General features: G+C 39.8%; 1 long non-coding RNA gene across 15 annotated transcripts in view; it reads left to right on the top strand.

The window, feature by feature from the left end:
- LOC148330571 (uncharacterized) overlaps positions 1-25,641 on the top strand; it is a 210,198-nt gene that overhangs the window by 172,555 nt on the left and 12,002 nt on the right. For 3 of the 15 annotated variants that reach the window (XR_015845170.1, XR_015845165.1, XR_015845168.1), the window contains 3 exons: positions 15,037-15,119; positions 17,987-18,127; positions 18,246-23,944. This is a non-coding gene — a long non-coding RNA (uncharacterized LOC148330571). Of the gene's footprint in view, positions 1-15,036; positions 15,120-17,986; positions 18,128-18,245; positions 23,945-25,641 lie in introns of those variants that run through there. The other 12 variants (XR_015845160.1, XR_015845171.1, XR_015845166.1 and 9 more) reach the window with 10 other exon arrangements.

Raw genomic sequence — 25,641 nt, 5'->3', positions numbered from 1 at the left:
TTGTCAATTACTATGATGGGCCAAATGCAGAGCTGAAACTTCATGTACTTGTGTGTTTATATGAGTGTTTTTACATTCTATTCTACAGATAAGCAATTTTAGAAAGGCTTGACAAACTCAAGACATAGCACATAACAAAGAAAACTATTGTGCACAAGTGCACAGATTTTAACCTCTTTAAAACCCCAGGACAAAATCTGAAGTAATAAAGAATGATATAAAAAAATTAGAATGCTCCAGGGTCTTATACACCATTAGATTTAGTAACTCTATAATTCAAACCTGATCATAGATTGTATAGCGAGATATAACTTTTAGAGGATAATGTACAGCCCTATAAAATATACTTATTATATAAGGACAAAGGTATTGTTTCAGTCCTGACCCCTCACTCCCAAAAGAATCCCAATGATTTCTTAATGTCGATTTCTACAAACACTTGTAGAAAGTCTACATATAGAGGAGTGGAAGACGGTATAGATGCAAAATTAAGTACAAATGGTTGCAATGTACTGTATTAATTCATAATCCTCCGGCCTGTATTCTCCAAATGGTTTTGTGGCTGCGCAGATTTTCGACTTGGTCTGTCATGCACATACCTTCAGTCTAGATGCGCATTCAAGATGGAGCACCCCTAAAATATAGTGGTTCCCTGTTACTGAAGTGACTTAAACTTTCTCTTGATCCACTCACCACTCCTTTCCAAGCACATTTATTCAAGGCTCGAAATAAACGTCACTGTTTTCGCATCAAAATTAACATTTTTTTTTAAATAACAAAGCTGAGACGCAAATGCCAACACATTCGTAAAAATAAAGTATCAGAAGTAGGCAAGCCACCGAGAAAACGCCAAAAGCTTTTCTGGGCTCACGCCACCTACACAGGTAATTATGAGGTCAAGGGAAGCTCTGTGTTATTTACGCAGAAGCAGCTAGCTAGCAACAGCTGCGGCTGGTTACGAGTGTGCCCACACACGTTGCAGAGTTGCTCTTCAGTCAGTAATCATATCCTCCGTATCGACGAAGAAGCTACATTTCTGACAAGTATCATATACGAAGGGATAGTGAGCAAAGACAGTGAGCCATGCTAAATGCTAAGCTAACCTAAGAATGACAGGGCTAGTGCGTTTAACACCACAAATAAGTGCTTGTGTGATTGAGTATTAAATCTCATTACAATGTGCAGGTGAAATGCAATTAATATGGTCCCTTTGCTTTTAAATGTGTGTTCTTAAAATTAGCACTTTTGTAAGTTTATGATTCACTACCTAGAATTTTATACACTCTGGGCTTAATCAAGAAAAAAAAAATAATAATGATTGCAAAATGAAATGAAAAACATACTCAGTTTCATATTTATTTAGAGAAATAGTCAATTTTATTAAGCTCAATTTTAATAATTTTTTTTTTTTATTCCAAGGTGAGGAGGATGATGTGATTATGGTTGAAAAGGAGTTGAGCACTATGTTCAGCATTCATTGAATATTACAGCCAATTTCCCAAAAAACCCAAAAAATATACATTCGGGCTATGATTCAACCAACACCAGCAAAAATCTTGCCTCTGCTATGAGTCCTCGGTTGCTGATTAACCATGCTGCTTTTTGAGCTTTAATTACAGTCATTTTTCTTTAGATTTTCTTGAGATTATTGACAAACATTTGAATTTATGAGTTGTCTTTTTTGTGATATTTTAATTAAAATCACAAATACTTCAAATAATTAATTACACAAGTCTTGTGAAATTGAAACCATCAAAATGTAGCCTGATAACTTTGGGGGGAAATGTGTACAAAAGGGACTGTCTATTTCTGTTTTTGTTTTTGTGTTTAGATGGTAAATAATGAATTTTGTGGAATCTCTACAAAACGGAAAATAGGCACATTTAACGTCTCTTAATTTGCAGCATAATCACGAGAGAATAAATAGTTCTGGGTGAGATTATGTTGAATTTTTTTTGCATAAAATAATTCAACAAAATGTGGCAAACTTGTTTCAACTCAATACATTAAATCAAATAAAAAGGAATTCTCCTCCACCCCTTTCTGATGCTCGTTAATTTTGATCACCGGTCCCTCCCTGAGATCTGCAACATTGAAGCCCACGAAATGGGACTATGGGGGATAAAAGAAAACCATAATTTTGTCACGGGATTAATTTGGAGACATGAGCCATGCCAAATGAAATCCCTGTCAAAACCTCTGCTGATTCTTTTCATCGCTTGCAGATCCCTGAGAAATCTGTTCCCCACGGCGTTTATGATTTGACAGTCCAGTAGTTTTGGACTTAGTTCCCCCCTGATACCTCTGACATGTTGACATTAAGTGGTTTCCAAGACAGGCAGCATCCCTATTTCAATCACCATTAAGCAGAGGATATTTGGCGTCAGTGTGCACAGAAAGCGCCACTCACAAGTCGACATTTCACACAGATACAATGGCGAGCAAACAACTGCAAATTCATTAGAGAGGCAGCCATTTCGAGGGAGTGTTGGTAGGTAAATACAGTCCACAAGTGACCTTTTGCTTTATGAAAAAAAAGTGGGACTGATTGTATACCTGTGTCCTTGTCGAATGTCCTTTTCTCCACGGCAGCCCTGTCATGTGGAAACTTGTTACTTTTTCATTTCTTTTTGCCTTGACATAAGCCAGACCGCCCAATTGAAAAAAAAAGTGGCATTTTTTTAATAGAAAATGGCCTCTCTGTACAACAGTGAGGGGAAATTTCACTACCTCTATACAGTTAGTTTGCTAGATTGTTCTTATAAACAGGGAACATTATCTAACAAAAAATGGCATCACATAGGCAAAGTACCTCTGTTTAGTAAAAAAAAAAAAAAAAAAAAAGCATGAATACAATTGAATAGCATTCAACATAAGACCCTCTCACACATAAAAGGTAAAAGCACCCAAGCATCATCCTCTTTCACTCATCTGCGGTCGGGTCGCATGGGCAGCATCTTCAGCAGGGAAGCCAAGACTCCCCTCTCCCCAGCCACTTCCTTCAGCTCCTCCCGGGGGATCGTGTTGAGTTCCCAAGCCAGCCGGGTGGCATAGTGCCTGAACACCTCACCGGTGAAGCATCCAGGAGGCATCCGAACAAGATGCCCGAGCCACTTTATCTGTCTCCGCCCAAGATCGAGGGGCAACTGTTTAACTGACCCTCTCGGATGACCAAGCTTCTTACCTTATCTCTAAGAGACAGCCCAGACACTTTGTGGATGAACCTCATTTTGTCCGAGTGTATCTGAGATCTTGTTGTTTCAGTTAGCTCGTTAGTAAATCAAATAAATAATCAGTAAAAGTGATACAAATATTTAGACTCAATACAATAATGTCGGTAAATTAGGTTGACTTCCTGAAATAAATATACAAATGAGACTTTATACCAATCTGATCATTTTAAGCAAAATTGCTGACCGACTGCAATGTCATAATTAGTGCGATCTTTCAATTAAGTCATTGGTGAGATCTGCGGAATAAGACATTAGAGCAAGCACAACCTTGTTCACTGCGGGGTTGTCCTGTGCTTCCATAGTGTATATGTGAGGTAAAAAGTGTATCTTTTTTTAGCCTTGTCAGTGGAAAGCCTTAACTCTGGGAAGCGGGAGTTATGGCTCCGCGCCATCGACCATCACATCACAAAGTAATCGCGTCCGTGAATGTTGTTGGACTGGTAAATAGTCTGAAACCAATTTATTCACATAAAAAAATAACTAACTATATGTGTGTTACTGATTTAACTATAACATCTCTTAAATTCAAAAACGCTTTTATCACTCAGTGTAAATTACGTGAACTTCCGGCCATGCACCTTCAGCCAATGACAGATACAACCAGCAGGCAAGCATTTTGTTTGAACAAACACGGAAAAAGACAGTTTCTTTGACAGATACAAGAAAACTTTTGCTAAACGAGGATATAAGGAACACTGCAGTCAGGCCAAACGTGATTTGAGTTATGCTATTCTCATGAAGTGATTATGTATAAAACTAATACAGTTTGCGTAGATAAGGCCCTAGAATCTGTACAGCTTCATTGGAGCCAAACAACTTTCAGATGTGCTTATTTCATGACGCATGGCACATAACATGGCAGGCAAGTGGAAAAACAATGTAGGACCAAATGACGGTGGTCTGTGGGCACCGGGACTTGTACAACACAGCCAACTTCCAGAATGAGCCAAAAACGAGCAGGAGTTGACTACATGGCATAGCTGCTAAAAAAGTGCATGGCCTTTTTTTTTTTACAGCTGTTGAAACAAGCTCGCAATAGTTTTAGAAAAATCCCCGTCCACCTGAATGACTGGTGATGTTCATGTACTTTTTCCCCATTAATGTCAAGGAAGGAAATGTTAGCATTGCAGGTTATACTGTATTTAATGTTTATCAGTGTTTTTTAAGTTTTTTAATATTTTTTAAGGTTAATTACTATTTTTCTAAAATATTTTTGCTACGGTGGATGTCGACTGTAGAATAAATAATTAATAATGTGGCTCCATCTTATGATCAAATCAGTGATCGGGTATTGTTTTTGTTCAAACTTTTTGATCACTGACTGACCCTGATAATCTTGATCGCTTAAAGCCTGGTAAAAATCTCAATTGTCAATAGACTCAAGACAAATGTAAATTTGAAAATGTCTGTCATCAAACAAGAACAGGAAAAGAGTGTTTGAACAATACTTTTTGGAAATATTTTTTACCATATATCAGTTGTTCAATTAAAACTACATTGTTCAGACCATAAAAGAGCAAAGAGGTTAAAAGTGAGTTAGTAGTTGAAAAGCAGTATTAAAAAAAAAATAAACCCAGCCATCATAATGGGTTTCAGACCTATTTGCGATAGGTAAATCCATGACATGGAGATAATCTAATGTCTGAAACCATTACTTTTCACAAAAAATACGAAATATCCAAACATGTTTTCAGCTGATTGACGCCGATTTTATATATATATATATATATATATATATATACTAGGGCTGTCAAAATTAAAGCATTAAGTCAGGTGATTAATCCAAAAAATTTTAACTCAGTTTGATTTACCTAAAAAATAATTTGCATTCTTTGCAAATACGTATTGTGCCGTATTAGCTGTCTTTAGCACATCTCAGAACAAAACGCTGTGTTTAAGTTACCACTGGGCCTTGCAAACCAACACTGCAGAAGTGTGGCGCTTGTGGGCAGTTTTGAGAAATGTTTCGAAAATAAATGTCTGCAAAGATGTCTCCATTTAGATCGTATTCAAGAATACAAGAAAGCTATTAGAACAGTCTTTGAATTAAATATACTTCATATTTGGTGATTTTGCATCAATAGATATTATTCAAGTAAATATCTGTTTATAAGCTTCGCAAAAAATGTTAGTTGAAAAATGTGATTAATCATGATTATTCATGGAATTTTTTGTGATTAATTAGTTAAAAAAAGTAATCACTAATATATATATATGTATATATATATATATACATATATATGTATATATATATACATATATATATACGAACAATCATCCACGCTCACACTCATACCTAGAGAGAGAGTATATGTATATATGCATAAAATCACCGTTAAACGGCTGAAAACACGTGAAATGGAAAAAGAGTAGGATGTGATATTGGAAAAATATGCAATATTGATAATATTGTGATATTTAGCATGTACCTAAAGAAATGACATCTTTATTATCTAATGAAAGATTTTCACGTGGAAAATATTTATGTATTGTATTGAATGTTTGTGCTTATTTTGTGTTAGTAATGTCCCTAGGTACTCTTCTATTAGATGCCGATACGCCTCCAAGGTTGCATCTGATTGATCAAGTTTATATTAAAGCATAGGATTCCCTATGAATGTATTGCAGTCAAAAATACAATTAGTAACCCATTTGAATGGATTCGAGATAACAAACAACAGCGATCACGGGTTTGTGTTACGAGTCCAACACCAAATAAATTAACCCTCCTCATGCTTTTAACATATTCAAATGTATTAAAGCCCACTTTTTAAGGAGATCATTAACATATTTGAACACACGCAATAAAATTCCAAGCATTTTGTAGTTTCGAGCCGCTGTCACCCACTACGCTTTGCTACATTGTGGCTAAGCGAAACACCTATGGAGGGGAACACATTGCTTGTATGTTGTACAGTCCAACTTGGCCTCACTCCCCCGGATGAGTGTATGCAATTCAGCAATCCGATTGGCATCCAGGCCGGCGCATCCAGGCCAGAACCTGCCAATGGTACAGCGACACACTAAGCTCAGTGGCCACTTCCCTTTCAAAACATCTTGTTGAAGTCTTGCAACTGATCAATTGTTTGGCATGGTCCTGGTATCATGATGTCAAAATGTGAACATCTTCATGAAAAGGGACGGTTTAAATAGAAATTCTATTTGAACTAAAAAATGTGTAACGTGAATTCATCAATCTCTTGTGAATTTTGCATTCACTCCCTTATCTGGGAACAGCACACTGTGAAAAAAGTACAAAAACAGTGAACAGAGAGACCTGTGTGTGTGTGTAATTCAAAAGTTTAGATAGGGTCAAATTAAGTTCACTTGTAATTGTATGTTTTAGGTCATCCCAAAGTAGAATAATACCCAACATTTTGCCAGTACTGTAGAGTACAGTACAGTATATACTGTATACATTATGTTCTTACGATTGTGCAAAACTGATTAGCCGAGCCATGAGAGGATGACCTTTTTCGTCTGAATGACATTATATTAAGATTTTAAAGATGCATCCAAAACATAAAATGTTGCCCATTGGTCACTTTACTGCCTTAATTTGGCTTTTATAAAAGTCCTCTGTCCATGGCCATTATCTTCTGTCTGTAAAATATTCAAGCCTATTTGTATTAATAGCTACATGATGAGGTTTTCCCAAACAAGCTAGTGTTTTATTTTATGTCAAACAGCAGCATTATTTGAGACATAGCTCAGTTTTTTTTTAACACACAATTAGTCATTGGGCCACATCTGCTAATTTGTTTTTCTTTTTCTGAGATCATTTGCTGAAACAGCTGTCCTTAAAACAGAGTTTCCTTTCTTTGGAACTCCTAGGCCATATGATCGAGTGTGTTTTGGACACGAAGCATTTAAATGAAAAATATTGAGGGGAAAAAAAAAAAGATTTTGATTGATTGACACGTGCGGAATCTTGTGTAAGCAGCCTGGAGAAATAAAAGTAAAAGTTCCATCAAAAAGACCACACTTAGTGCTACCACTGCACTTTAATGTGGTTTTAAGGAAACCCAAGCCGATGTGTGGTTGAGCCCGGAGAGCTGAGGGGCTTTGTGTAATTCGGCGTTCCTCCGTATGTCTTGGGATGGTCCAAAACCGCAGGCCTTGACATAAGCGTCAGTTCCAAAGATGACTGCCAAGTTTCAATGTGAGCAATATTTCTGTTTTTAATCCAAGCGTGCTCCTCTAGGATTTCTAGCAGAGGAAAGTGCACTAAGACAGCTGTTCTATAAAGGCCGAAACCCACGTGAAGTTGACCCGGCACTCTGTTTTAGAACTGTTGGTAAATGTTGATTTTATTTATTTTTTTAACAAAAAATAAAAATCTTATGAATCATCTGTCTAGACAGTCGAACAACCTGTATATGATTGCATAGTATTCTAAAATTCTTCTCACCAAGACACAATATGACAATTGCACTCCATAAAGCAGGACTGTTAAAAGAAGGGGGTGGGAGGATGGCAGTGCATTAGGAATAACTGTTGTCCATGGAACTAATAGGCATGGAATGATGACAGATATCATCGAGTAGACTACTTGCGATGACTGGGAAAGAATTAATAAGCAGGAATGGGTTAATAGTGCATTAAGAGCCAGCAGGGGAACGGCAGGAAAGCGGAGGGAGAAGCTTCTGAAGTCAGCTGTGAGTAATCAGCCCATGGCGAGTCTTCAGCGATTACCATAACAGAGCAATTGTACGTGAAAAATGGATAATAGTATGGACAGAGAAGTGTGGCATGTGTGTGTGCAAGAGTGTGTTGTGATGGCTGTGGGGGATGTTTGAAATACATAAATGCTACTAGCTCACTAGTTGGTGTGAGAGCAAGCATATGTGTCGTACTGTTTTGCTATTGAGATAGATAGATAGATAGATTAGATAGATAGAGAGATAGACAGGTGCATAATGCTCGAGACCAGTGTAACAGGACTTGAAAGACATTTGACAGCTTTGGAACAAGGGAAATGAGAAGATTTAGGGATATGATACAGCTAAAAATCGATATGGCCTTGGCTTTTCTTCTAACAGAGCTCATGAGAGGTTTCATTTTATTTAGTATGCGGAATCCCTTGGTTAGCTTATTATGCTCCGATCAGCATGCATTCCTTCTCTAATCATAGAGACATTTATCCTTGGGAAGAGAGCCTATTCAGTCAGTTAGATGTTCAGTCATTATGCGAGGGTACAACCATAATGTAAATTTAATTGGTAACATTGTACATGCGGACTGTGACTAACCACAGCTACAAAAATAACCAATGTGGGGAGCTGCCGTTCTAGAATAACAAAGTTTATACTGTAAGAAATTTGCCTTTTTTTACTGTGAAATTGAAAGCACGTAAATACAGTAAGAGGGGTATAGTTACATTTTAGTTCTACAGCGTATCACAATACAAAGATGGAAAGCATATGAGCAAGAAGGCTGTATTGCATTATGAGTCAAGTGTCAGAAAATAGAAATGTGTTGGAAACAAAGTTAATACATGGCACAATTAAACTAAGTTTGGAGTTTGGAGTCGTGTACGAGGCATCCGAACCAGATACCGAGCCACTTCATCTGGTTTGTCTCAATGTGGAGGAGAAGAAACCTCCCAGATGACCAAGCATCTCACCCTCCTTCTACGGGAGAACAAGAAAAACGTTTAGAGGAAACTCATTTCGCCCGCTTGTATCTGAGATCATGTTCTTTTAGTCATAACTCACAGTTCGCGACCATAAGCGAGGAAAGGACGAGTTTGGGCTCTCTTCCTCGACACGGAGAGGGCATATCACCCTCTTCCGACCGACAATTATCTCAGATTTGGAGCTTGTGATTCTCATCCCAACCACTCAGCTCCATCAAGAGTTTAAGATGACTGGTTGATGAAGCCAACAGAACCACATCATCTGTGGGGGCGTGACACTAAGATCACCAAGCCGGATACCCTCAATGCCTTGGCTGTGTCTAGAAATTCTCTCCATAAAGGTTATAGATGACCAGAAATGGTGATGTAACCCTCACTAATAGAGAAGGGTACCTAACCCCAGACCGAAAGGTGACCAGGGACTAAATTATTAAAAACTGTAGTATCGACCACCCTGAAAGGTTCTGTGCTTTCAAACCATTTCTTTTTCTGTAAATTAGTCTTTTCCTTTATTTATTTTACATTAAAGTCATTGCAAGACAAGGACATTTATAAAAACGAACAACAAAAACTGTGTTAATTGTATGCGCTAATTCTACATTTACACAACATGAATCAGAATCAGAAGAAATCAGAATCAGAAATCCCTTTATTGTCATTGTACTCAAGTGTGCAACGAGATTAGAGAGCTTGAAGTTGAAGATATGATATGCTCTGGGCATAAGAATTGGATCAGACTGGTTCTAGAAAAAAAACAATCCGATACTGATCCATTTTGGCCAAAATTACAAATCTTTGTCTTCTGTTTTTATTAAATTTCACTTAATGTCCCAACTTCATTGAATTGTTGTTTATACTTCTGGGTCATATTTCTCAGATAGTAAAGAAATGTTTACAGCAAAAACTGGAATCAGAAAAGGCCCAAAGATAGTGACTGACTGAGCCAAGTGGTGTGCCACTGTATTTGCGCATTACGCATTTACCCAGGTGGAACGGAAAGAAGTTCCCACCGATAATTCCGACAAGATTTCAATGGTTAAGTTCTGTTCCACTTTGTTCCTGTTAATGAAATATTGAACAGAGTATCTGGTCTTGATTATTTATTTTGTAACCGATGGCCACGGCAGTAGCATTTCCCCAGGAATTTTGCCATTACTTTAAGTTTTCTCAGTCTATCACAGGATCCATGACAGGTCTTGGGGGAGTGGCCCTGCAGCGCAGCAATGTGCCTACGTTATGTTCCGGCCCACGGCCTACCATAAATGCCAGTATGTTCCCTCAAAGCCTGTCACATTCTGATGGAGGTCCTTCATGATTCTCATGTTCTGTCAAAGCTTTGTATGGATTAAACATGGATGATGGGCAGCTTTGGAGCATGTTTGTTGTCCGAGGGTCGAATGAAGCTCCCTTGCCTGGCCCGGGTCGTGTGTTGGGGCATATGTACATTGCTGCTGAATAAATGTTTGATATTTGTTTCCTCTCAACTATTAAATCTCAAACCATCGCATACCAAAACATGCAAATGAGGCTATTCACATAAGCCTACGTTTTTATTTTGCACACGTTTAATCAGCACATATTCTTCCGTCCACACTTCCTACAAACCCATAATGCCTTTAACCTGGGAAGTTATACACAACCACCAAAAAACGTGACTCATTGAAGTCCGAGGCTGGAATTTTTATAAAACTTGTGAATCGCAAAGAAATCCATTTGAAAAATACTGCACAGTTTAAATATGAAAATATCTTAGAGAGTGGATGAGTATCATCAGTTTATCCACATAGCTCCGTCACTACGCTACACTTTGGAGGAGTGCATGTGTGTTTTTAATTCTATATGAAATTAATTCAATAAAAGTAATCCAATCAAAAAAAATGTGTACGACTGAACTCATATTTGAAGGTCCATCAATAAAAAACGGGGTGTGCCTGCTATTCTCTAGATCAGTGGTGCCCAACTTCCCTTACGCCATAGATTGGGCGAATCACTGTAACGTACTTGCTAAATCATATAAAAGCAAGTAAATAAATAAAAAAAAAAATCTGTGACAACTCACCATTCCGCCATTATGGTGACTATAGTGGTATTAAATGTAGAAGCCCTAAAAATCGCACAAACAGCATTTACAATAAAAAATGGGTGAAAACGTCCACTGGCACAAATACACAAGCAGACAGCAATTAGTATCATATAATATGTCGACATTTGTGGCAGGGACAAAAATCAGATGTTGGGCAGTCGGTGACCAGAGGTGAGAGTTATGGGCTAGGTGTGTCCTGCACTGTCAGCATGAGTCAGTGGTCACCGGGCCTGAATCAGAACGTGCAAAATTATATCCCATCTTCATGGGGTGCTGGACTTACAACAGCCTCGAAAGTGCAGAAGAGGTGAAATTTTAATAGAAGTCGCTCTAATTTGCGCTCAGGGTCAGATTTGACAGAGAACATTTTAGGGTTGATCCGTACTCAGTTTGAGGATGCATGAATAACAGATTTCAGTTGACGGGAGAATGGGCGCAGGTGTAAAAGCAAGCACACGTTTTCTGATTTACAAACACTAGAATATAGCCTGCAGAGGCTTCACAGTGCGGTTGCACAACTTACTTAATACTTTGTAACTCCTTATATACTATCCATCCATCTTCTGTACCGCTTCTCCTCACTCGGGTCGCGGGGGGGGGCGGGGCTGGATCCTATCCCAGCTATCTTCGGGCAGTAGGCGGGGGACTCCCTGAACTGGTTGCCAGCCAATTGCAGGGCACACAGAGACGAACAACCATCCACGCTCACACTCATACCTAGGGGCAATTTAGAGTGTTCAATCGGCCTGCTATGCATGTTTTTGGAATATGGGAGGAAACCGTACCCGGAGGAAACCCACGCAAGCACGGGGAGAACATGCAAACTCCACACAGGATGGCCGCAGCCGGGATCGAACCCACACCCGATGCTGTCTCTCACTGTGAGGCCACCATGCTAACTAGTCGGCCACCATGCCGCCCCATTATATACTAGATAACTATATAAGAAAGAATCGTATCAAAGTGAGCAATGTAACACTGCTGCAGCTAGTCGTAATCACCTCAAATACATTTTTCGTCAGTTTGCTTTTTTTCAAGGGCTGATGAGATAAGGCTGTTTTTCTCTTAGCTTGTCCAGCATCGCCCAAACACCAAGCAGGTGGCAGGGAACATTGGGTGGCCATAGATCACATAGCAGCACAAATGGTACATTACAGTTTCACGAATTACATAAGAACATGGACAAAATGAACAGAATGTGTGGTAACGTGGTGCGTCAAAGACTCAGTCTGCTTGCATCTGTGTTTTTATGTACATGCTCTCTACACTTTCACACTTACACCTGCAATCTAATCAGATTTAAAACAAGAGTTGCATTTTACCAGATTGCATTTCGTGATACTTTTATAGTGTTGGAAAGGCATTTAAAATGTTTCTCTGATGTTATGGTGATAGACAGGACACCCAAAATCTTAAATACATTATCTGATTCAGTGCACTTTTTACAGCACTAACTAGCCTTCATCAGTAAGGTTTGCATGTTCTCGCCATTGTGGTGTGGGTTTTCATCACCTACTCCGGCTTCATCCCACAATAGAAAAACATGCATGTTAGTTAAATTAAAGACTAAATTGTGAAGGTGAGTATGAATGGTTGGTAGTCTATACCTGTATGTGCCCTGTGATTGGCTCTCGACCAGAGTGTACCCCGTGTCTCACCCAAAGTCAGGTCAGATGGGGCTTCAGGTCACTCCTAAGGAATACCAGCGGTACAGAAAATGGATGGCTGTTGGATGGGGCACAAGTGTGCCTTATGAATTATGCTTTGAGCATGCTTGTTGGTATGTGTGTATGTGACCTGAGCTGGCCTTTTAGGCAAAGGAAGTCATCCACAAGACAAACTAATCGACTGTATGTGTGTGTTTCTCCTGATTCTTATTGCATATTTGTGGGCTTGTAAATACATTTGACAGACTAAACTGTGATGTTATGTGAAGTGCAAGACTGACCAAATAAACCAGATGGCAAAGACATCTATGCCAACAAAGTCAGTTAAAGAACACACACAGGCAGACACACAAGTGGGTCCAAACCTCTGCAGGCCTTCAGTCCTGGGCCACTGGTAGAACATTCACCCGCTGGCAGTGTCCCTCTTTGGGTGAAAGTCCAGGCTCAGACAGCCTGGCAGCATTTGGCAGTTGGGGCCTCACAGATGCCAGCCGAAGAGCTCTGGGAGCCTGGAAGGGAGTGTGTGTGGTTGCATATGTGGTAGTGTTGTTGCACTCATCTTGCGTGAGGTCTCTCCTTACTTTGGGCAACACATGCTCAATCAGTGCTTGTGAGAGTAGAACAACCCTAGTCAAAGCATCACATGCCCAGCGCAAAACAAAAGCTTGTTTCCAAAAAAGTGGATGTGTCGACAGATGTCGAGCGCATACTGGTCCCTTGAGTAAGCGGTTTCGAGTATCTGTCTTACCTGAGGCTGCTCTACAGCTGTCCTATAAGCTGAACAGTGTCCCTACCACAGATACCACGTATGTGTTCTGTGAGTGTGTGGGCGTGTGCGTCTATGTCCATTTTTACTCCAAGTGAGTTCCTTGTGGAGGAGATGATGCGTCACTTGAATCATGTCTGGCGTCTATGTAGAGATAACACATCCAATTGTCCTACTTTGGAATTACGTCCGTGTTTATTGACTGAAACAACTCTAAATACTGATTAGAAATAACACTAATAAATACAAAGAAAAAGATACAGAACAGAATGTACCACAAATAACACTTTTTTTTATCTTGTAGTATTTTCCATAGAATATATTATATATTCTCCTCACATCCCAATGAGAAAACACATTTAGTATTTTAACCTTAAATATTGTTAGTCTTGAGATGATTGCAGAAAAATTGCTTGCATGGCTTTTCTTCAAGTAGGACTGTTCCTCCCTTTTTGCCAAAAACATGCATTTTAGGTTCATTGATGTTAATTGTTGTTGGGAGGGTGAATGTTTATTTGTTATGGACAAACATGCGTCCTGCAAATGTCTGCCAACATGACTCCGGTTTACCCTGCCTATTGCCCGAAGTTAGAAGGAATAGGCGCCAGCGAAACTGTGACCCTAGTGAGAATTAGTGGCATAGAAGATGAAAATGAAGATGGTGTAAATGTTAAAAAAAAGTTGAACACAAATAATGGTTACATTTCAACTATTACATTATACATCAGAAATGATATAAGAAAGCTGATAAGGAGCTGAGTAAAAGCAGATACAAGCCAGAAAATGCAAGAGGAATGTTGAAATGCTGCCAGGAAGCATCCATTAAAAAGTACGAAGAAAAGATGACATCAAGTCAGGACAGGAGGGAGGTCTTCAACACCCCCCCACACCTCTCACTCTAAACAGTGTGATAATACTTTTAGAAATGACTAAAAAGCTACACGCCTTTGGAATTACATCCCAGCTATCAGTAGCCACAAGCCTCGGTGCGAGACGGCGTGACAGGTGTACGTTTCAGCAACTTAAACAGGGCGGATTAAGCCACTAGTGGCTCCTCTTCATATGCATTCCTTATGGGAGTTAAGGCCATTTGATATGCAGGGCCAAAGGCAAGATTACCGGCTCATAGGCCCATGGAGAGAGGTGTGCTGCAACTAAAAGCCTGGATTTGAATAATTGTGGCAGGGCTTAGTGCCTGGAATCAGCACAGAACAGAACCAATGGATTATTACACACACAGTCACAGACACACATACTAACTTTGAAACGCTTTGACTTGTCTGACTCAATAGCTTACAGTATCACGGAGTGAACGTGTGCGTGTGTGTGTGCGCATGTGGTGATTTGTGTCATATCCATTCTGTAATGTAAATGCATGCTACTGCTGTTCCTCTGTGCTTGTGATTATTATTTACTTACAGAAATGCAAGTGTGCGTGACAGATCATATATATCTTGGCATGATTGTGTGTAAACATGAGTATTTGTATTGAAGTGTTAATGGCTGTATTTCCCCGGCTATGTACATGTGTGTGTGTGTGCGCGTGTTTGCGTGTGTGAGTGAATGTAAACACCTAAGCACAGCAGAGCTACACTTACACCTTTATACTCTTAACATGGATTGACGACTGTTCTATTGTGCTTGTCAAGGTTATAGGTAATTGGAGTTTATCTCAGCTGACTCTGGGTGAGAGATGAATTTGACAAAGGAGTGGTCACAACTCATTCACAAGGTAAAAAAAAATAATAATTCACATTCGCACTTGAACAATTGAGTCTCCAAATAAGCTGAGTATGTTTGCGTATATTTTGTGATGTTCCAGTACGGATAACCAAACTCCACATAGTGATGTTCCTAAAATACAGTGCATGTGGGTGTGTGTGTGTGTGTGTGTGGTACAGTATACACAGAATATTCTATGCATTATACAGAGATAGGCACGTCAGCAATTTTTGCCCATTTGTCATTCGTCAAGGCCAGGAGACCCATCCATCATTGTCAGTCCGTCATTATTTTAAGCCAAACAAAACTTTGATCGTCAGTCCGTCATTGTTATTTTAGTTGCGCTTCCGTCATTGCTTGTGAGATCTCCGCAATTTTATGGCCGTCAGGAAATCTTATCTGTACATTTGAGTTGGTCACCATTATTTTTGGACTTGTCAGTACAAAAACTGGTTAACAGCACACAATCGTGTTCATTTTGAAACAGTGTGGACCACTTTTCAAGCACACAAAATATAGATTATATGTATATAAATTGTGAAACTGTATGGAAAACTTCATATACAGTCAGAAAATATATAAATTCTTCAAATAGTTCATTGATCCTGTCCATGCTTCTCCTCCACAAACTGCTTCCTTGTAGCCGGGTTACCCCAACAAGGACACATTCGCGGACAAAAACGAGCCACCATTCACACACAGTCACACTTCATGACAATTTAGAGCGTTTAATTAGCCTACCATGCATGTTTTTGGAATGCAAAAGTAAACTGCAGGGGCTGTGTTAACTGCGATTAAGTATTTTTACTCAGTTAACTCAGTTTGATTTACTTCAAAATTAATTGGCATACTTTGCAAAGCCAAATTCCAATACTGTACCACATTAGCTGTACATCTTAACCACACCAACTCAGAACAAAACACCCAGCTTAAGGTACCACTGGGCCTTGCAAAGCAACACTGCTGGATTGTGGTGCTTGTGGGCAGAACTAAATTTGTAAGTTTTGAGAATTGTTTCTAAGGAAAATGTCTGTAAAGATCACCGTTTAGACTGTATTCATCAAAGAAAGCTATGAACAGTCTTTTAAAATACACTTAATATTTGGCTATTTTACATTAATTACAAGTTATTATCCAAGTAAATACCTGCTACACGCTTCACAAAAAATAGTTGAAAAATATGACTAATCACAATTAATTACATTTTTATTTATAATGAATTATTTCAGAAATATAATCACTTGACAGCACTAATATAAATATATATGTGTGTGTGTGTGTGTGTGTATACAAACACCTGTAATTTCGTGATTATGAAGCGTTTATTAGCTGCATGTCTCCAAGTTATAACACATTGGGTAAAGAAAGAGATCACACAGATGAATTTTTAAAAACTTTGTATTACTTTTTCCAAACAGTGCTGAACTCAACTATTACAGAGTTGCCTCCCAGAAAGCTTTTCAGTTCCTTTTGTCGCAAGAGGCAAATTCGTCAATGAGCTCGTACGTTCTGACTCATCAGCAGCGCAGCCTTTGGAAACTCATTTGTTACCCTTTCCTGCTCCTGCCTGACTGTGGTTGGGAGATGCAGGGGAGTTGCCAGCGATGGTGGGAGTCCGGTGGCCAAAACGAAATGAATAGCTTTATAGAGGGGCCAACAAGTATTTAGTCAGGCACCAATTGTGCAAGTTCTCCCACTTAAAACAATGAGAGAGGATTGTAATTTCCATTCTAGGTATACCTCACCCAGCCAACATGTCCAACTGGGCCCCAAATGGGGCAAATGCGGGATTCCTGGGTGCCGAGTAGAAATGGGCTAGAAGTCGGCAATGGTACAGGGTTCCATGTGGGCGCCATCTGGGATTTGTGGGCATGGGCTTAAACTGGGCAAATGTTGTGGGTGCAATACGGGTTGTGTATGGGCTAAGTGGGCATGGGTTAGAACTGGTCAACCATGTGAGGGTCTCATATGGGCTGTATATGGGCCAAGTGGGCATGGGTTAGAACTGGTAACCATTTATCGGTCCTGTTTGGGTTATGTGAGGGCTAAGTGGGCATAGGTTAGAGCTGGTCAACCATGTCTGGGTCCTGTATGGGTTATAGATGGGCTAAGCAGGCATGGGAAAATTTGTTCTGGAGCCTTTTTTATATTTAATGCATGCTATGCTAATAGTAACCACCCAAAGACTATTCTCAGTTGAACTATTCAATGGATGCCAGAACGATAGAGACATGGCCATGGATCCTATCCTGCGAGATTGTGAAAGGACTAAAATAAGTGTAGGATTTTTGAGGACCAGAAGTCAACTTTTATTAGGTTTGACATTGATTTAACTTATGGAACAATGCAAATTATGGTCGGGTTGTTGTTGGACTTTTCAAACAGAATTTTTCAGCTTTTGAGTAAGGGACGGGTGTTTTTATTTTCTGGGACTCTTGAGAACAAGTGGCACGCACGGTGGCGGACTGGTTAGCACGACGTAGTACAATTTGGCATTGTGTATTGTTTTTTGGTTCCATTCAAAATGCACAAAACATATAGACATATTTTGTTTGTGGATCGCTGCAGCATCACACGAGCGCACAGAGACAAATGTGGCAGCAACTTAAAAAAATTAAAATAAAATATCGAATCGAAATCGGGAACTGAAAATCAAAAATCGAATTGGGGCTTGAGTGAATCATCTCCCTAATCATAATCATTTTGGTAGAATGTTGGGCTCTTACCCTTTGAGTGTATGTGGCGTGACCGAAGCTGTTCACTTAATCGACAATTTCTTTCCTGTTTCGTTTATCAAACCCAGTTTAACTGCCAAAATATTTTTAAGTATGTGATGATTATTTGGATCGAGTGACACCTATGTTATAATGGTTGCAGGTATTGGTGGAACGTCATTGGACGATAGTGCAACAATGATGCCGTTCATCATGACAAATCCTCTATCTCTGAAGTACAATCTCTTTGGACATCATAGCAAGAACAAGCGCCGAGACCTGCCTTTTTCTGATGTTCTATACGGTAAAATATAAATTTTTTTAAGGGAGTGTGGTGAAGACATTTCAGCATGTCCTATCAGGTTTCACAATCAATCAAAAATTAGCTTTACTAAGTTGGCTTCTTGTCTTTTTTGTTTTAGGAGCACTGAAAAGGAATGGAGCCACAAAGGACATCAACGAGAAGGACCCAGGCGCCCCTGTCCAAGTGGTTCACGGGAGCTCGTGATCGAGGTGGGAATAGGGCAGTTAGAGCTCGGAGATCTCAAGGCAACACACAGGACAATGAGGCACAGTAGGCAGAGTGTCATTTACCTCTGCCTTGGTATAATACAGACATACTTTTCAATCATGCGTGATGACGACACTTTGGTTGAGGGGTGGGCTGTGGTGGTGATGGTTGTGATGGGGGGTTATGGGATTTTCACCGATGTTGCAGCTCGTGCCACTTCATGCGCCCTCTGTCAAGGGACAATATTTTTTTTTGTCGTTCATGTTACACTTTTTCAATTTTTATTCTTGTTACACCGATAGTGACAGCATAAAATACACAAAGTGTGTACAATTTATCTCAAAGCCACTAGACTTCTCTTCAACATGGAGTGAAAGAACTAATCAAAAGTTAGGACGGTATCAAGGCCGTCTTGCCCACACAAGGCAACCTCCTGTCTGCCCAATTTTAACTGATTCATTCTCATCTCACAAAGAATCCATCTTGTATAGATCCAGTTTTCAGCCCAGCTTCAGTGACATCACTCTGCACCTCAGCTCTACATTTACCTCCGCCAGATAAGTTCTCCGGTAAGGATTGCTTGCCATTTATTGTAGACTGTGAAATGCACGAACATTTGCTATCAGCATTCACCACAGAATGTTCTAAGGTGGCATTTATGGTGTCACATCTCACTGGGAGGGCGATGGCCTCAGCCACAGCTGAGTGGTCCAAGGGATCATCCATCTGTGACTCTCTCAATGACTGTGCAGAGGCCCTAAGGAGGAGTTTGGACCCCGTTTCCTCGGGATTGTGAGAAGGCACGAGACCTGTGTCACGTCAGACAAGGTAAAGATAAAGTGAGCAATTACACAATCAGATTTCATGCTTTGGCTACAGACGTAAGATGTAATGCCACAGCCTTGTCTGATATATTTTCAAAAATACTCTAAAGCTAAAACATTTGTTAGTGCTTCTTGACCTTCCATCAAACATTGAATCTTTAATCAGATAATAAGAACCAACAATCGTCTACAAGATCGTTGGCCCCACCGCAATGCTGTCGTGTCGACACCGGGATATGCACAGTCTCATAAAATTTCCACAGCAAAATGACTCAACGGGGAAAGAGAAACCAAGGGAGCTGGGACGAGCAAAACTGTCTGACCATCACCATTGCTTGCAAGAAGAGCGATGTTTCTATTGTGAACAGACGGGTCAACAGGCTCACCAGTTAATGGGAAGGTGCTGGTGAGCCATTTTGTTGTGAATTCCTTCCCTAGGAAACTAACAAATACAACTGTAAAACTTCATGACTCTTCTCTATCTCTTGGTCTACTCAAGGGATGATGAAAGTTTCATGCACCGGGACTACTTTTAAAAAGTTAGGTTTGAAAACACATCTATTTCCCAAACCATTGCAAGCCAATGTGCTCATTGGCAGCCTACTTTTTTAGGTTACCCATAAAACAGAACCTCTGAAAGAAGTAGTTGGGAAGCACCATGTACCAATGATTTTTGATTTGTATATTCTGAATTGCAGCCTATCGTACTGGATTTCCCTTGGTTACAGAAATTCAATCCACATATCAACTTGGATAGTGGGGATAACAAATTTGGCAAAGGGTTGCTTTTTTTCAACTCACCTGATGATGATATGAAGGTCATAGCTGTTCTGAATATTTCTTCTGATAAAGACCCTGAATCTCCCAGTCTCCAATTTACTACCAAGATCTACAAGAAGTTTTCAGCAGAAGTAAGGCCCCTATTCTACCTCCTCATAGACCTTATGACAGACCCATTGATTGGGTTTCGGGGGCTCTCATCCCGAAGGACAGCCTGTACTCAGGTCCTAAGAAGAGGGTCAAGAATGACTATAATGAGGCCTCATTGAGAGCTGGTCTTATTCGGCCATTCAATGGCAGAGGTAGGGTTCTTTTTTTGTAAAAAAGCGAGATGGACTCTAGACCGTCCAGTGATTATGGCCCACTTAATGATATCACTGTCAAGAATCAGTTTCCTCTTCCATTCTTGTCATCAGGTTTGATCAGCTTCAGGTGGCCGAAACCTTCAGTAAACTGGACCTGGAAAATGCATATCACCTGGTTAGGACTGACGACATTGACTCAAGTTTAGACCGACCACAAAAATTTAGATGTTCGGAAATTAAAAAGACTGAACCCACGTCAAGCCAGTTGGTCACTGTTCTTCAACAGATTTGTGTACTGTCTTACAGGATAAATTCCCAGAACACCAAACCTGATGCCTTGTTTCCTTGTTTTTTTGCCCCAATTTGATTGCCACGGAACCTGAGCCTATCCTGCCAACGAAACATGAGGTAGGGGGCTTGCCTTGGCAAATGGAATCATCAGGCAAGCAGGCGCCTGGTAAGAACCCGACAATCGGGTGTCTAATGAATCACTTGTTTGTCCCTGTTTCTATGAGGCCACAGGTGCTCCATTGGGCTCATACATTGGGGCTCACCTGCTATCCAGGTATAAAAAGAACGATGAATGTCCTTACTCAGAGGTTTTGGTTGCCCACCATGGAGTGCATCGTGAAGGTGTATATGTCTTGTCCTTATTCATCTTGTCAGTCTTTTCATAGTCCCATGTTTAATCAAGTTTTAAGCAAGCCCTGTCATTGAGAAGCCTAGTTTTGCATTTTTCTTTTGGTACTTTGTATTGTTTATTTTTGGTGACCATTTCTCCAAGTGACTTGTTTTTCTTTGTAACAGTTGCATTTTTTTCCTCTCATGAGTCACTTTGTGTTTAACTTCATTCATTGAACAATTTATTATTTGAACTTTGATTTGTTTGTGTAGTGCATTTGCGTTTAAACCTAGTTCAGTCGTAACAGTTTTCTGCAAGTCTTCACAAGGTTTTCACACACCGTTGCTGGTATTTTGACCCATTTCTCCATGCAGATCTCGTCTAGAGCAGTGATGCTTTGGGGCTGTCGCTGGGCAACACGGACTTTCAACTCCCTCCCAAGATTTTTTTCATGGGTTTGAGATCTGGAGACTGACTAGGCCAATCAAGGAGCTCGAAATTCTTCTTACAAAGCCACTCCATTGTTACCCAGGTGGTGTGTTTGGGATCATTGTCATCTGCTATATGGATAAAGTTGGATTGTATTGTATACTAAAAGTCACATTGCATCTTCAAGACCCTTGCTGACAGAAGGATGTTTGCACTCAAAATCTGACGATACATGGCCCCATTAATTCTTCCCTTCAGATGGATTGTGCTGGTCCCTTTGCAGAAAGACATCATGATGTTTCCAACACCATATATAAACCTCTGTTTTGGTTTCATCGGACCATATGACATTCTCCCCATCCTCTTCTGGATCATCCAAATGCTCTCGAGCAAACTTCAAATGGGCCTGGTCAAGTACTATGTTAAGTAGGGAGACACGTCTGGCAGGGCATGATTTGAGTACTTGGTGTGTTAGTGTGTTACTGATGGATTCCTTTGTTACTTTTGTCCTAGCTCTCAGCAGGTCATTGACTAGGTTGGTCCTGGGATATTTGCTGACCATTATTGTGATCATTTTCACCCTATTGAGGTAGATCTTGCTTGAAGCTGAAGGAGATTTTCAGTGTTGTCTGTCTTCCATTTTTTGGTAATTGCTGCCACAGTATCTTCACACTAAACTGCTTACGTCTATATAATTTAGTTTTTAGTGTCCTTTGACAGCTCTCTGGTTTTGGCCATATTTGAGTTTAGAGTGTGACTGTTTGAGGTTATGGATACATGTCTTGTACACTGATGAGTTCAAATAGGTCTCATTAATACACATAACGAGTGGAGGACAGACGAGCTTCTTTCAGAAGAGGTTACAGGTCTGCGAGAGCCTGAAATCTCACTTGTTTGTAAGCGACCAAATATAATTAATTATAGTTTCCACTATAATTTTCATATAAATTCTTTAAAATTCAGACAAAGTGATTTTCTGGATTTTTTTTCTCATTTTATCTCTTATGCTTGAGATATAACTATGTTGAAAAATACAGACTTTGCTCATATCTTTAAGTACATATTTTGAACTTGCACAATTGGTGGCTGACTAAATACTTTTAGCGCCAGGATATTTTTGGAACTTAACTCAACTGAAGACGTTTCTCTTTGGGCTCAATACAACCCCGCTGCCAATTCGCGCAAACACTTCCGCATTTCTTTCTCATGCTAGGTTCAGACTGAACACGAAATATGAAATCACGCCATGTGTCTCGCATGGTTTTGTTCATGAGAGAACTTCAAACAAAGACGAGGATAGGCTCCTTCTTCTCCTCTGAAGAAAAAAAAAGTTTCAACATTGTCAGTCAATCTGGTGACTGGTGGTAGTGCTACTTTGATGGCAAAATACGATATTGGTTGACAGTACCTCAACTGAAGTAAGTCGAATTATTCACGTCATTTTACACTTGTGCTTCGCTCCCAAATTGTCCATGGTAAAAAACCTTCAGAGATACCTAAAGTGCAAAACCCCCTTTTACGCCTGTTGTCAACTGGGCACACTATCTGTTACAGTGAGTAACCATGCAATTTGGCACTTGCTATTTGAGATCGTATTAAAAGTTTCCAGTCTTATTTGAGCAACATGCCACGAATAGTGTCCGCATTCTGTTAGAATGAATGCAATTTAGCACCCGCTATTTAGGATCTTGTAAAATCAGGCCTACTGTGATGCATTTTGTGTTATTTCAACCGGGTCTTACTAAAGTTACTCTGGGCTTCTGCTTGACTTAAGTTGGTGTGAATGCCGAAATGTTTCTCAGATTTTTGTTCTTTGTTCTTTTTGGGGTGGGTGGGTAACTCACATCCTTGGGCTCATTGTTAATATAGAAAAAAACATGCAAAGAAGAAAAAAATTGCAAGGAGGCAATATCAAATGTCAAATAATGTGCACAGACCTGAAACCTCAACACACGCAAAATAGCCAAGTGTGTCCTCACTTTTTAAATGGTGTGACCGACACTTTGAATAGATGCAGCATCAACACCTGCTGCTGCATTTCAACCAAGGAGAGATGGGGAGTCAAAATGGCACACATCAATTGTAGCACACCAACACGCACACGCACACCTACACAGGCACTCGTCCGACAATCTTGGTTGTAAATATTACCTGATCTTTTTTTAGGTCAGTGAGAGCTCTTCAATTTTCGTTTCAAATATATCGCATTTGTTCTGTTGAAAATCCTGTTTGTCATTTGTGAAACTCGCCCTCTTTGAATACTAGTAACTGCATACTTGTAACCCTGAGGACATGACTATACTGTTGATTTTTGTAAGTATAAAATTAAAGAAGTTAATGTATGAATCAGGGATGTTTTTTTTTGTTTTTTTTAATCTTTCCTGACTGCGAGCACTGAGGATTTTATACAAACCCCAAAGGGCTAGACTGCCAACGTGCTGCCTCGGGTTTTGACTGTTTATTTTTGTATGAAAAGCCAACATATTTAGTGCTTACAAATGTTCGAGTTCAACTGCATTAAAATTTTAATTTTACTTTAATTTGGACTCTTCAATTTCGAGTACATTTTCAGCACTTTAGCATTTTGATCAGTAATAATGGAATTTCAAACTGAATTAATCTATTCATACCTAAATTTAGACTGAGAAGTCAAAAAGTAATACAGCACAACATTCAACCACTAAAACAAATTTTTGTGGTCAGGTATGCCAGCAAATGACGATAAATGGCCAATATTTTCAACGCACAGTTGAATCCTGACTATCCAACGTTTGCTATTTATAAATCCACCTGTTTGTGTTTTCACATATTAGTGTATATTATTGGCTGATTATAATTCTCTTCTTTTCCTTTCAGCTTTTCTCTTTATATTCTTTCTTCTAAAAAGGCACCATACTACTGAATGATGGGAAATTAATAAGTAGCGTCAGTGAAAGTAGGTAATTTCAAGTGAGATATCAATGTAGAGAATATTAAATTTGTACATTTGGAAAGCTAAGTATAGTCTAGATAGGAGTGTCTTCGCCACGTGTGCATGTTTTTTTCCCTTGTGAATGGCTGTTACAAAGCTCACGCTTAACAATTTATACTGCATAATCTACTGTCAATAATAAAATCCTTGATCATGTCATGTAAAGTTCTCAATTTCAAGTGCACATCATTTACTTCGAAATTTAAATAGGGTTAGTCAATAGTAGTTGAATCCTCATTTTTTTTTTTTATCAGTCATTCTGGACGTTAATCAGCATCGTCTGAATGATGTTTTGCGGCTTGGAACATACATATATATATATATATATATATATATATATTGGGGCAGTAGTCAGATAATTACTCGGAATGTGGACAGGGGCCACAGTTTTTTTTCTGAGACTGTAAGCCCTTGAATAAAATGTATTGAAGCAAGCAAAAAAACAAAACTAAAAGTAAATCCCTCATACGCTGAATGATAGTGGAATGAAGCATATGCAGGTAAATCATTTGTGATTGAAATTAGATCAGAAAGCTAACATTTTTTACACTTGCATATGAGCTGAACAGAATCTTTGATGAAAATACTATTTCAATTTTACAATGGAGGAGATGGATACTTGTGCCTATTGTGTGATCTATGTGGAGTGCCATCCCTCCTCTCCCAAAAAAAGGACATCTTTTATTAAGGTGTGACTTTGTCACCCACTCCTTATTATGAGTGGATGATAACGTAGTCTCCTCTCTCATCTCTTCACTGGACGCCTTTTTTACAGATCCCCAGACAGACTCATGTAAATCTATCAAGTCAGCTGAGAGAAGCACAGGCTTTGGGTGTGATAATGACTTAGAGGAGAGAACCAATGACACACATTCAGCCTAAAGCATACACACACATTGGTGTGCTATCCACACCTCTCCACTCAAAGAAAACTGTCCGATCTCCGCACTCATCCTGTCCCCAACCATCTAAAATCTGTGTCAGCGTCAGATTGAGGTGGCAACGCCCATCAGAACCATTATAATGTGGTGAAAGACAGAAAAGAGCAGGGGAGTTGGAGGGCATTGCCAGGCCTTCGACAAAGTAAAAAGCCTCGGTACCCATCCAGAGCCCCCAGTCTCAGTGGGTAGCAATGCGGAATGGGCCAGCCAGGGTGGTAATAGAGTAAATAACTCAAATGAGTCAGAGTGTGAATTACTTCTTTGACGGGCTGGAGGGAGTCCTGCTGTGAGTCCAACCAGGGGGTCCAGCCAGGATGCGCCTTCAAAATCTGGGGAAATGGCTTTGTGCTGGGGAGAGGCGATGGGTGGTCGGGGAAGGGGTGGTGGGGATAGTGGCAGGACATTGGGGTGCCATGTCATTGGGGACGGGGTGTG

Source organism: Idiotropiscis lumnitzeri, chromosome 9 (assembly GCF_059441095.1).
Source record: "Idiotropiscis lumnitzeri isolate Australia: NSW breed Sydney's pygmy pipehorse chromosome 9, RoL_Ilum_1.0, whole genome shotgun sequence".
Classification (NCBI taxonomy): domain Eukaryota; kingdom Metazoa; phylum Chordata; class Actinopteri; order Syngnathiformes; family Syngnathidae; genus Idiotropiscis; species Idiotropiscis lumnitzeri.
This window is presented reverse-complemented; position numbering and strand designations above follow the sequence as displayed.